We start from the raw sequence: 12002 nt of genomic DNA, 5'->3' as shown, positions 1-12002 counted from the left end.
GGGCAAGCGCTCAGTACGTACTGAGGCTGCGTGGGAGGCTATCAACAATGCATTGTGTGAAATGTAGTTAATTATGCTTTCAGTCTGGATACTTATGACGGGCAAATTTCCAATTTGGTGGTTGGTAAACAAAATCCCGGCTCTTCTGGGAATGTGCCTGGTAGTGTGTTTAAAGTAGAGGGAGTACTTTATTTATTATTTTATTTAACCCTTGTTTTACCAGGTAATTTGACTGAGAACACTCATTTACAGCAACAACCTGGCAAATAGTTACATGGGAGAGGAAGGGGGATGAATGAGGCAATTGTAATCTGGGGATGTTTAGGTGGCCATGATGGTATGAGGGCCAGATTGGGAATTTAGCCAGGACATGGGGGTTAACACCCCTACTTCTTGTGACCCGTCTGCAAGACAGGGCTTAGCATGTCTCTCTCGATTGGAGGGAAAGAGAGAGGAGGTTGAAAAAACGGAGGGAGGCAGAGGATGGGTTTGACTCTGTTGAAGAGGGTATGTCGAGGAAGATTGGTGTCAAGTTGCATTGATGGACATGGTTATGATAAAGATACATTCGGTCCAGTGGGAGTGAGATTTTTGAAGAGTGTGGAACCAGGCCTTTTGCTGATCCCATGGATGGTTTCAGGTTGGGTGGAAAAGATGGTGGGTGCTGTTGAGTCGAGGAACGTAACCCGAAGTGGACTTTCTTCAAATTAGAGGGAGCAGGCACTTGGGTGAAGATCAGTTTCTTGCTTTGCTCTTAGGAATAGGGCACCATTGAAAGGAGTGCTTTCTGGGGTAGCGTTAAGTGTGATGGGGAGCAATTGAAGTTGAGGATTCACAGTGTTTGTGACGCCCACCGTTTAGTGCAACGCAGACCCGGTAGTGAGCGTGGTCATGTTAGGATATATCAGTTATCCTGTTAGAGCGTGTAGGGATTCCAAGATGTGGGAAGTGTGCAGGAGGGCATTTGGTAGAGGATTGTGTAGTTTCGGTGGATAAAGTTTTGTGTGTCAACTGTAGGGGTGCCCATGTTGGTGGGGATCGGAAGTGTTGGGTGTGAGAGAGGCAGGTTGAGGTGGCTAGAGTCAAAGTAGTGCAGAAGGTATGCTGAGGCAGTGAAGAAAGTAGAGGAGGATTGGTCGAGGGATAGGCCAATGAGTGATTTATGCTTCAGTAAGGTTGGTTTCTTAGAGTTCATAGCAATGGTTATCAACTGTCCCGCAGAAATTGAATGTAAATCACGGAAAATAGATGCTGTGGTGAAAGCAGCAGAGAAGTGCATTGGGGTACGTGATTTGACTTCAGTAGAGTCACAGGGTATGTTGAGTTGTGTCCTGTCTTCTCAGGTCATTGGCCTAGGGTAGGATCCGATAGGGTCAAAGTAGTGGATTAAGGTGATGGGATTTAATGAGTATAGGGTTAGTTCGTAGGGTAATTATTATTATATTAACACATTTTATGAAACAAAAAATATACTGTATATATACAGTTGAAGTCAGAAGTTTACATTCACCTTAGCCAAATACATTTAAACTCAGTTTTTCACAATTCCTGACATTTAATCCTAGTAAACATTCCCTGTTTTAGGTCAGTTAAGATCACCACTTTATTTTAAGAATGTGAAATGTCCGAATAATATTAGAGAGAATGATTTATTTCAGATTTTATTTCTTTCATCACATTCCCAGTGGGTCAGAAGTTTGCATACACTCAATTAGTATTTGGTAGCTTTGCCTTTAAATTGTTTAACCTGGGTCAATCATTTTGGGTAGCCTTCCACAAGCTTCCCACAATACGTTGGGTGAATTTTGGCCCATTCCTCCTGACAGAGCTGGTGAAACTGAGTCAGGTTTGTAGGCCTCCTTGCTCGCACACCCTTTTTCAGTTTTAACCACACATTTTCTAAGAGATTGAGGTCAGGGCTTTGTGATGGCCACTCCAATACCTTGACTTTGTTGTCCTTAAGCCATTTTGCCACAACTTTGGAAGCATGCTTGGGGTCATTGTCCATTTGGAAGACCCATTTGCGACCAAGTTTTAACTTCCTGACTGATGTCTAGAGATGTTGTTTCAATATATACACATACTTTTCCTACCTCATGAAGCTATCTATTTTGTGAAGTGCAGCAGTCCCTCCTGCAGCAAAGCACCCCGTCACAATTGGGATGGTGTTCTTCGGCTTGCAAGCCTCCCCCTTTTTCCTCCAAACATAACGATGGTCATTATGGCCAAACAGTTCTATTTTTTTTCATCAGACCCGAGGGCATTTCTCCAAAAAAGTACGATCTTTGTCTCCATGTGCAGTTGCAAACCGTAGTCTGGCTTTTTTATGGCAGTTTTGGAGCAGTGGCTTCTTCCTTGCTGAGTGGCCTTTCAGGTTATGTCGATATAGGACTCGTTTTTACTGTGGATGCAGATACTTTTGAACCTGTTTCCTCCAGCATCTTCACAAGGTCCTTTGCTGTTGTTCTGAAATTGATTAGCACTTTTCGCACCTAATTACGTTCATCTCTAGGAGACAGAACGCGTCTCCTTCCTGAGCGGTATGGCAGCTGCTTTGGTCCATGGTGTTTATACTTGCATACTATTGTTTGTACAGATGAACGTGGTACCTTCAGGCATTTGGAAATGGCTCCCAAGGATAAACTAGACTTGTGGAGGTCTACAATTTTTTTCCGAGGTCTTGGCTGATTTCTTTTGATTTTCCCATGATGTCAAGCAAAGAGGCACTGAGTTTCAAGGTAGGCCTTGAAATACATCTACAGGTACACCTCCAACTTACTCAAATGATGTTAATAAGCCTATCAGAAGTTTCTAAAGTCATGGCATCATTTTCTGGAATTTTCCAAGCTGTTTAAAGGCACAGTCAATTTAGTGTATGTAAACTTCTGACCACTGGAATTGTGATACAGTGAATTATAAGTGAAATAATGTGTCTGTAAACAATTGATGGAAAACTTACTTGTGTCATGCAGAAAGTAGATGTCCTAACCGACTTGCCAAAACTATAGTTTGTTAGTAAGTCATTTGTGAAGTGGTTGAAAAACAAGTTTTAATGACTCCAACCTCAGTGTATGTAAACTTCCGACTTCGAACTGTATATACAGTACAAGTCAAAAGTTTGGACACACTTACTTTTCTACATTGTAGAATAATAGTGAAGGCATCAAAACTATGAAATTACACATATGGAATCATTTAGTAACCAAAAAAGTGTTAAACAAATTTTAGATTCTTCAAAGTAGCCACCATTTGCCTTGATGACAGCTTTGCACACACTTGACATTTTCTCAACCAGCTTCACCTGGAATGCTTTTCCAAAAGTCTTGAAATAGTTCCCACATATGCTGGGCACTTGTTGGCTACTTTTCCTGCACTCTGCGGTCCAACTCATCCCAAAACATCTCAATTGGGTTGAGGTCGGGTGATTGTGGAGGCCAGGAAATTGCTATTTTATTAGGATCCCATTAGCTGTTGCAAAAGCAGCAGCAGGTCATCTGATGCAACACTCCATTACTCTCCTTCTTGGTCAAATAGCCCTTACACAGCCTGGAGGTGTGTTGGGTCATTGTCTTGTTGAAAAACAAATGATAGTCCCAATAAGTGCAAATCAGATGGGATGGCATATTGCTGCAGAATGCTGTGGTAGCCATGCTGGTTAAGTGTGCCTTGAATTCTAAATTAATCACTGACAATGCCACCAGCAAAGCATCCCCACACCATCATACCTCCTTCTCCATGCTTCACGGTGGGAATCACACATGTGGAGATCATCCGTTCACCTACTCTGCGTCTCACAAAGACATGGTGGTAGGAACCAAAAATCTCACATTTGGACTCACCAGACCAAAATACATATTTCCACCGGTCTAATGTCCATTGCTCGTGTTTCTTGGCCCAAGCAAGTCTCTTCTTATTATTGGTGTCCTTTAGTAGTGGTTTCTTTGCAGCAATTCGACCATGAAGGCCTGATTCACGTAGTCTCATCTGAACAGTTGATGTTGAGATGTGTCTGTTACTTGAACTCTGTGAAGCATTTATTTGGGCTGCACTTTCTGAGGCTGGGTAACTCTAATGAACTTACCCTCTGCAGTAGAGGTAACTCTGGGTCTTCCTTTCCTGTGGTGGTCCTCATGAGAGCCAGTTTCAGCATAGCGCTTGATGGTTTTTGCGACTGCACTTGAAGAAACATTCAAAGTTCTAGACATTTTCCAGATTGACTGACCTTCATGTCCTAAAGTAATGATGGACTGTCGTTTCTCTTTTCTTATTTGAGCTGTTCTTGCTATAATATGGACATGGTCTTTTACCAAATAGGGCTATCTTCTGTATACCACCCCTACCGTGTCACAACACAACTGATTGGCTCAAAATCATTAAGGAAAGACATTCCACAAATTAACTTTTAACAAGGCACACCTGTTAATTAAAATGCATTCCAGGTGATTACCTCATGAAGCTGGTTGAGAGAATGCCAAGAGTATGTCATCAAGGTGGTCCCAAATATTTGAAGAATCCCAAATATATATTTTGATTTGTTTAACACATTTTTTGGTTACTACATGATTCCATATGTGTTATTTCATCGTTTTGATGTCTTCACTATTATTCTACAATGTAGAATATAATAAAAATTAAGAAAAACCCTGGAATGAGTAGGTGTGTCCAAACTTTTGACTGGTACTGTATATAATTGTTTTTCGGTTCTCCTTTCCCATTTTGTATCACAAAGTGTAATGGACCTGTACAATAGTTCAGTTGGTGGTACTAATATAACATATTGGATGCCAGCCACCATTAAACCTCACCGAAGAAGAAGAACACTTATGGCAGGTCAAGGCTATGGCTAGGCAACTGTAAACATGCATGTTATATTTGCCTAGGCATTTGACATAATGTAGTAAATAGAAGAATTTAAAAGTATTTTATTTAAAATGTATGCAAATGATCACCATTCTGTCACTGTGGTAGACAGTTTTTTAAACTAATCATTGAAAAGTTATTTTGATGGTCAAACAACATAATAAAAGATAGTTGTTCCTCATTCCTCCATCCACATAAGGGTGGGTTAAGGCCAGGGTTTGGGTGGTTGGACATTGTTTGGTTCAATATAGTCTGTGGTCAGAGTTGGGCAGGTGGGGTGTGGGGAGGGCAGTGACAGGCATGTTGCCAGGAGCCCCATCTTAACACAGCTTTGAGTGTCTCTGCCCGGGAACATCCCAGCCGTTATCCCACCTGCAAGACTAAGGAGAGGGGAAAGAGGGGTGAGTGGGAAACCTAAATTTCACCTATGAAGTCAATTAAGTATTTTTTCATTTCATGTGTTTATTCCCTGCCCCTACATATCTTCATACCAATCTCCTACTCCTGAGACATTCACTGTTTCCTCTGTGGTCTGAGCCAAAGCAGGGTAGTGGATGGCGCATAGCTGACCCTTCTGACAAACAAAAACCATCATCATCATGGTATTCCCATCATGGTATGCTATAGGTATTCCCAAAGCTTACCCTTGTTCCTCTCCTAGGCAGCAGGTCTCTCCACACAGTAGCAATCCCATGGCCCCCAGGGTTACCACCACACAGCAGCACTGACATGGCCCCCAGGGTTACCACCACACAGCAGCACTGACATGGCCCCCAGGGTCACCACCACACAGTAGCACTCCCATGGCTACCACCACACAGCAGCACTGACATGGCCCCCAGGGTCACCACCACACAGCAGCACTGCCATTGCCCCCAGGGTTACCACCACACAGCAGCACTGCCATGGCCCCCAGGGTCACCACCACACAGTGCAGGTTGTCCAATAGGGGGCATGTGAGAACCATGGCACAGCTCAGAACCTCCTCCACAAAGCTAGTCAGCACTGCCGCCATAAGACAAGACCACATTCTCATTCGTAATATGCTTATCATATACACACACACTCTTAAATAATCTGTATATCTCAACCCAATCCATGGGGACCCCCAGCCTTTCCACATCTTTGTTAAATTCCAACACTAGAAGACCTGATTCAAACAATCAAGGGCTTGATGATTAGTTGACTGGTTAATAAATCAGATAGTGTTGGAATAGTTCAAATATGTGAAGTGGTTGGTGGTCCCCGAGGATGGTGATGAAAAACATACACGCATTAGAAATGATCCAAGTACAGCATTTGCTGAAGTATTGCAGCTTATTCATGGTACACAGCTCAGCCAGGTTGGGGGAGGTGGAGGCCAGGGCCTTCCAGCTGTCAGACAGGAGATGATTGTATGCCTTGTCAGAATTAGCTGGCTCATACCACACTGCAACACAAGTTTATCAGATCAGGGTCCGTATGTATAAAGCGTCTCAGAGATGGAGTGCTGTTGATATCGGATCAGTTTTGCCTTTTAAATCATGGTGAATAAGATAATATGGAGAGGGGGGACCTGATCCTAGATCAGCACTTCTACTCAGATTCTTTGTGAATGGACCCTGATCAAACAGACATGCACCGATTATCACGTCTCAGGCTAAGACCCAGATGCACACAGGAGGCAGATAGTACGAGTCTCAGAGTGTATTATAGTTCAACGGGCAGGCAAAGGGTTGTAATCCAAATCAGAGTCGGACAGGTACAGGACAGCGGGCAGGATCAGGACAGGCAGAAAGGTCAGAACTGTGAAGACTAAGACAACCAAAAACTAGAGCACAGGGAACACGCTGGTAGGACTTGACGGGACAAGCCAAAGTAGCAACAGACAAACAGAGTACGCAGGTATTAATACACAGGGGATAATGAGGGGACACCTGGTGGGGGAGACCAGCACAAAGACAGGTGAAACAGTGACACGGATGGTGAAAAAATGGTGATTGATCACTATTGACGACTGTCGATTGTGGTTGCCATACAGACACACGAGAGAAAACCCCTGAAAGGTTCCCTCTAATTTAGTCCTGGGCAAAGTTGTTATTATTTCAGTGCTCTTCTCAACAACAACAACTATATCAACAACTTGATATATGTAGACTTTGATGTCTCGTACCTGCTTCAGAAATACTCACATACTGTTCTGTGATTTGCTGGCTGTTATGCCTGTCGCCCAATCCGAGACTCAGGTCACCGTTCTCAGTCATCCCGGCACAATAAGTTGCGGTCCTCTGCTCTTGAAGCCTGGCGACGCCTCTGGTGCACTTAGATAAAACAACAAGAAGAAGCAGCAATTTAATGTCATGCCGGAATACTATGGGAGAGGGATTCATTCTGCTTTGCATTTGGTCATAACAAACAGTTGTTACCACTCGCTAAGGGCCTGATTTAGAGTTGAAATAAGAGCACACAACACCGCTCCTAAACTTCTTTGCATATGTACCATGTGCTGAGAGTAGTTCAGTACAGCATCACTGTGAGAGTCAGTTCCAATGGCTGAGATGAACAGAGGTCTTTGTCCAATTCTGTTCAGAGAGTCTGTTGGGAAAAACATCCCAAAAGAACTTAACTCAATGTAATATTTGTACACCATATCCTCATAACCAGTTGAAGTTTTGCAGATCAGGAAATTAAAACGAACCAGCAAGGTTCCTTCCTACTCCACCAGGGCCAACAAGGCCAACAATTCCAGTATTCGTCTGTCCAAATGTGAAATATAAAAGTAGTTATGTCTCAATCAAATAAACCCATTATATTAACATAATCTGAATGTTATAGACATAAGCCTACAGTATACAGTACAGTGTGTTTGATGTAAGCCTATGTACCACAAGCTACTCTGTGTTCCCCATTGCAATAAAATCCACGTTCACACCACCTACGATTTTTTTTAAACAAGCCACAGTGGTATTGTACAGCAAGCATGTCACCCACTGTCCATCATGCTAAAACTAAAGTGGTGCACTCTATAAGACAAGATAAGAGGGGTTCACCTGCATTTGATGAGGAACATATGACTAGTACTCACAATTTTTGATAGTCAGAATCTTTCTCTTCCTCTTTTACGTGAAGACCAGGAATAGTCCTCTTCTTCTGCATTTGTTCAGACAGTGCACAGGCTATCTGCCTGCCCAACCTGACACTATTATGCATGTTGAGCGATATCTTTGGGAATATGAGGTTAAGGGACCTCATATAAAGTTATATGGAGAAATATATATAATATATATATATTTTTTAAGAACAACAATATGTCAGCTCATTACCTTTTTTTCCCACAATTTCTAACCTTACACTGAGATTGATTCTCTCCCTCTACCATAGTTTCTTGTGTCACGGTATTGATCTGAGAAGGTAACTAGCTAGGACGGACTTTCCTCTGGGCAAATTCGTTGACCTTTTGAAGGATGAAGGGGGCGTCACATCTCTTCTTCTAATGCCTTTAGCACTAGAGGGGAAATTAGAAGGAAACAGAGACATAATCGTGTCACTAAGGTGAAACACTGAAACTTCAATTTTTTTCTCATGTTAGTGCAACCACAAAGAGACTCTGTGATAAAGGAGACTTCCTGTGATGTCAGCCATGCAAGCAGCTATCTAGAGTTCAGGAAATAACCGTTCAGAAAAACAACATGAGCACAGACAGACCATGAGAACCAAAAGACTAAGTGCTCAGTGAATGGGGCTCTGTAGCGATACTGACAAAACACAATATCACTATCAAATACCTAAGTAAGCAAAATACATATCCAAAAGAACATGGGGATTCAGCTACAGGTCGCAATTGTAAATGAGGCAACATGAAAAATCATATTATGTTCCATTTTGAGTGGAACATCCCTTTAAGCCTAATGCATTCCTTACTTGGCCTCTGCCAGTGCAGCCTGTATAGCGTCCTCAATCGGTTGGCCGGCTGCTGCATGCTCCTCAGGGATGGGCACAGCTAATAGCAGGTCGCTCTGTAGACCCAAGGAGCGCGACTGACCCCTTGACCTTTTTCAAATTTTGTTACGTTACAGCCTTATTCTAAAATGTACTAAATACATGTTTTTCCTCATCAATCTATACAAAATACCCCATAATGATCAAGCGAAAACAGGTTATGGTAGAGTGGCCAGTAAAAGGCACATGACAGCCCGCTTTGAGTTTGCCAAAAGGCACCTAGAGGACTCTCAGACCATGAGAAACAAGATTTTTTGGCCTGAATGCCAAGCGTCACATCTGGAAGAAACTTGGCACCATCCCTACGATGAAGCATGTTTGTAGCAGCATCATGCTGTGGGGATGTTTTTCAAAGTCAGGGACTGGGAGACTAGTCAGGATTGAGGGAAAGATGAATGGAGCAAAGTACAGAGAAATGCTTGTTGAAAATCTGCCGCTCCAGAGTTCTCAGGACTTCAGACTGAGGCAAAGGTTCACTTTTCAACACGACAACAACCCTAAGCACACAGCCAAGACAACGCAGGAGTGGCTTCGGGACAAGTCTCTGAATGTCCTTCAGTGGCCCAGCCAGACCCCGGACTTGAACCCGATCTAACATCTCTGGAGAGACCTGAAAATAGCTCTGCAGTGACGCTCCCCATCCAACCTGACAGAGCTTGAGAGGATCTGCAGAGAAGAATGGGATAAACTCCCCAAATAAAGGTGTGCCAAGCTTGAAGCGTCATACCCAAGAAGAATCAAGGCTGTAATCGCTGCCAAAGCTGCTTCAACAAACCACAGAGTAAAGGGTCTGAATATTTATGTAAGTACAGTCGTGGCCAAAAGTTTTGAGAATGACACAAATATATTTTTGTCAGATGTTACTATGGAATATTGAAGCATAATTACATGCATTTCATAAGTGTCAAAGGCTTTTATTGACAATTACATGAAGTTGATGCAAAGAGTCAATATTTGCAGTGTTGACCCTTCTTTTTCAAGACCTCTGCAATCCGCCTTGGCATGCTGTCAATTCACTTCTGGGCCACATCCTGACTGATGGCAGCCCATTCTTGCATAATCAATGCTTGGAGTTTGTCAGAATTTGTGGGGTTTTGTTTGTCCACCTGCCTCTTGAGGATTGACCACAAGTTCTCAATGGGATTAAGGTCTCGGGAGTTTCCTGGCCTTGGACCCAAAATATCCCTGAGCCACTTAGTTATCACTTTTGCCTTGTGGAAAGGTGCTCCATCATGCTGGAAAAGGCATTATTTGTCACCAAACTGTTCCTGGATGGTTGGGAGAAGTTGCTCTCGGAGGATGTGTTGGTACCATTCTTTATTCATGGCTGTGCTCTTAGGCAAAATTGTGAGTAAGCCCACTCCCTTGGCTGAGAAGCAATCCCACACATGAATGGTCTCAGGATGCTTTACTGTTGGCATGACACAGGACTGATGGTAGGACTCATATAGTCTTCTCTGAACAAGCTTTTTACCCAAACAATCGGAAAGGGGATTCATCAGAGAAAATGACTTTACCCCAGTCCAAACCCTGTACCTTGCTTGCTTGTAACTTGCTTGCTTACCTCACTTGCTGGACATTCTTGCGCACCCTGAAGTCATCTTCACAACAATTTAACCGCTCTCCTTGAAGTTCTTGATGATCCGATAAATGGTTGATTTAGGTGCAATCTTACTGGCAGCAATATCCTTTCCTGTGAAGCCCTTTTTGTGCAAAGCAATGATGACGGCACGTGTTTCCTTGCAGATAACCATGGTTGACAGAGGAAGAACAATGATTCCAAGCACCGCCCTCCTTTTGAAGCTTCCAGTCTGTTATTCAAACTCAATTAGCATGACAGAATGATCTACAGCCTTGTCCTCGTCAACACTCACACCTGTGTTAACGAGAGAATCCCTAACATGATTTCAGCTGGTCCATTTGTAGTAGGGATGAAATGCAATGGAAATGTTTGTTTGGGATTCAGTTAATTTGCATGGCAAAGAGGGACTTTGCAATTAATTGCAATTCATCTGATTACTCTACATAACATTCTGGAGTATATGCAAACTGAGGCAGCAGACTGTTAAAATTAATATTTGTGTCATTCTCAATTTTTTGGGCCATGACTGTACAGGCATACTTGTAGAGTACATGAAGTTGCAGAAAACAGATTTCTCAGTCTTGGATTTCCAGCATCAAAAGCAGCAGTGAGTAGCCTACCCCGACACTGCAAGGCAAACATCCAGTTCAACCATTCAGGACATTTTCCATGCTCCAGTTAGTTGGAACAAATTAACTCCCACCTATTGGGGCACACTCAGCAAGCAACCTACACCCCAATATCAGTGCTGTTTGCAACATTGTGAAATTTGTGGAGTGGTCCATGTTCCTATTGATTTCTTATCCCACTCTATACAATAACTTATTCTCAATAAGCTATATGTAAAGTAAATTATTGAATTGTTCATACTTATCAATATAAAGTCATAATGGTGGAGCAAAACACAGTCAACAGTGTAACTTAATGGAACAACTCCTTGAAAAGAAGTGAGGAATGGGCTCTGTCAAAGATATGGTCACATTCTGTATAAAGTTCGCACAAAAAAGGCCTTAGACATTAACAATAACAACGGCAATGATTCAATACCAAGTAACTCACAATCACAACATGCTGCTATGTAACAGACATGAGAATGTCTTTCAGGATCTGAGTCAATAGTTGACATTACAATTCCTTAAGATTTAAGGCATACTCGTACATTCATCACTAACTTATTATAAAAATGACACCAGGCATCCCATTTCCCATAATTCACATCAGCTCATTATGAAATAAACTTTGTCTCCAACAATGCTGAACAAATCCTTACCTTCCCCAGCATGTGAGAAATTAGAAACTGAGGAATGACAGCCATTTTGCCCAGAAGAGTGAGTGAACTTTGACCCAGCCATGCTTTTTGTTGACACAGCTTGCCTGATAACCATGGTTGACAGAGGAAGAACAATGATTCCAAGCACCGCCCTCCTTTTGAAGCTTCCAGTCTGTTATTCAAACTCAATTAGCATGACAGAATGATCTACAGCCTTGTCCTCGTCAACACTCACACCTGTGTTAACGAGAGAATCCCTAACATGATTTCAGCTGGTCCATTTGTAGTAGGGATGAAATGCAATGGAAATGT

The 12002-nt window shown here is 42.6% G+C and overlaps 1 long non-coding RNA gene across 2 annotated transcripts; it reads right to left on the bottom strand.

Annotated features, from left to right (window-relative positions):
- Positions 1-4902: 4902 nt before the first annotated feature.
- LOC110524804 lies at positions 4903-8870 on the bottom strand. 2 transcript variants are annotated; one of them, XR_005052056.1, is made up of 5 exons: positions 8761-8870; positions 7925-8344; positions 7340-7434; positions 7032-7160; positions 4903-5240 (listed from the first exon to the last, which is right to left on the bottom strand). It is a non-coding gene; the product is annotated as an uncharacterized LOC110524804 (long non-coding RNA). The 2 variants fall into 2 exon arrangements; XR_005052055.1 differs by having other exon boundaries at positions 7340-8344.
- Between the last annotated feature and the right edge of the window lie 3132 nt (positions 8871-12002).

Source organism: Oncorhynchus mykiss, chromosome 1 (assembly GCF_013265735.2).
Source record: "Oncorhynchus mykiss isolate Arlee chromosome 1, USDA_OmykA_1.1, whole genome shotgun sequence".
Lineage (NCBI taxonomy): Eukaryota > Metazoa > Chordata > Actinopteri > Salmoniformes > Salmonidae > Oncorhynchus > Oncorhynchus mykiss.
The sequence above is the reverse complement of the archived record's forward strand: the minus strand, read 5'-3'. Positions and strand labels throughout refer to the sequence as shown.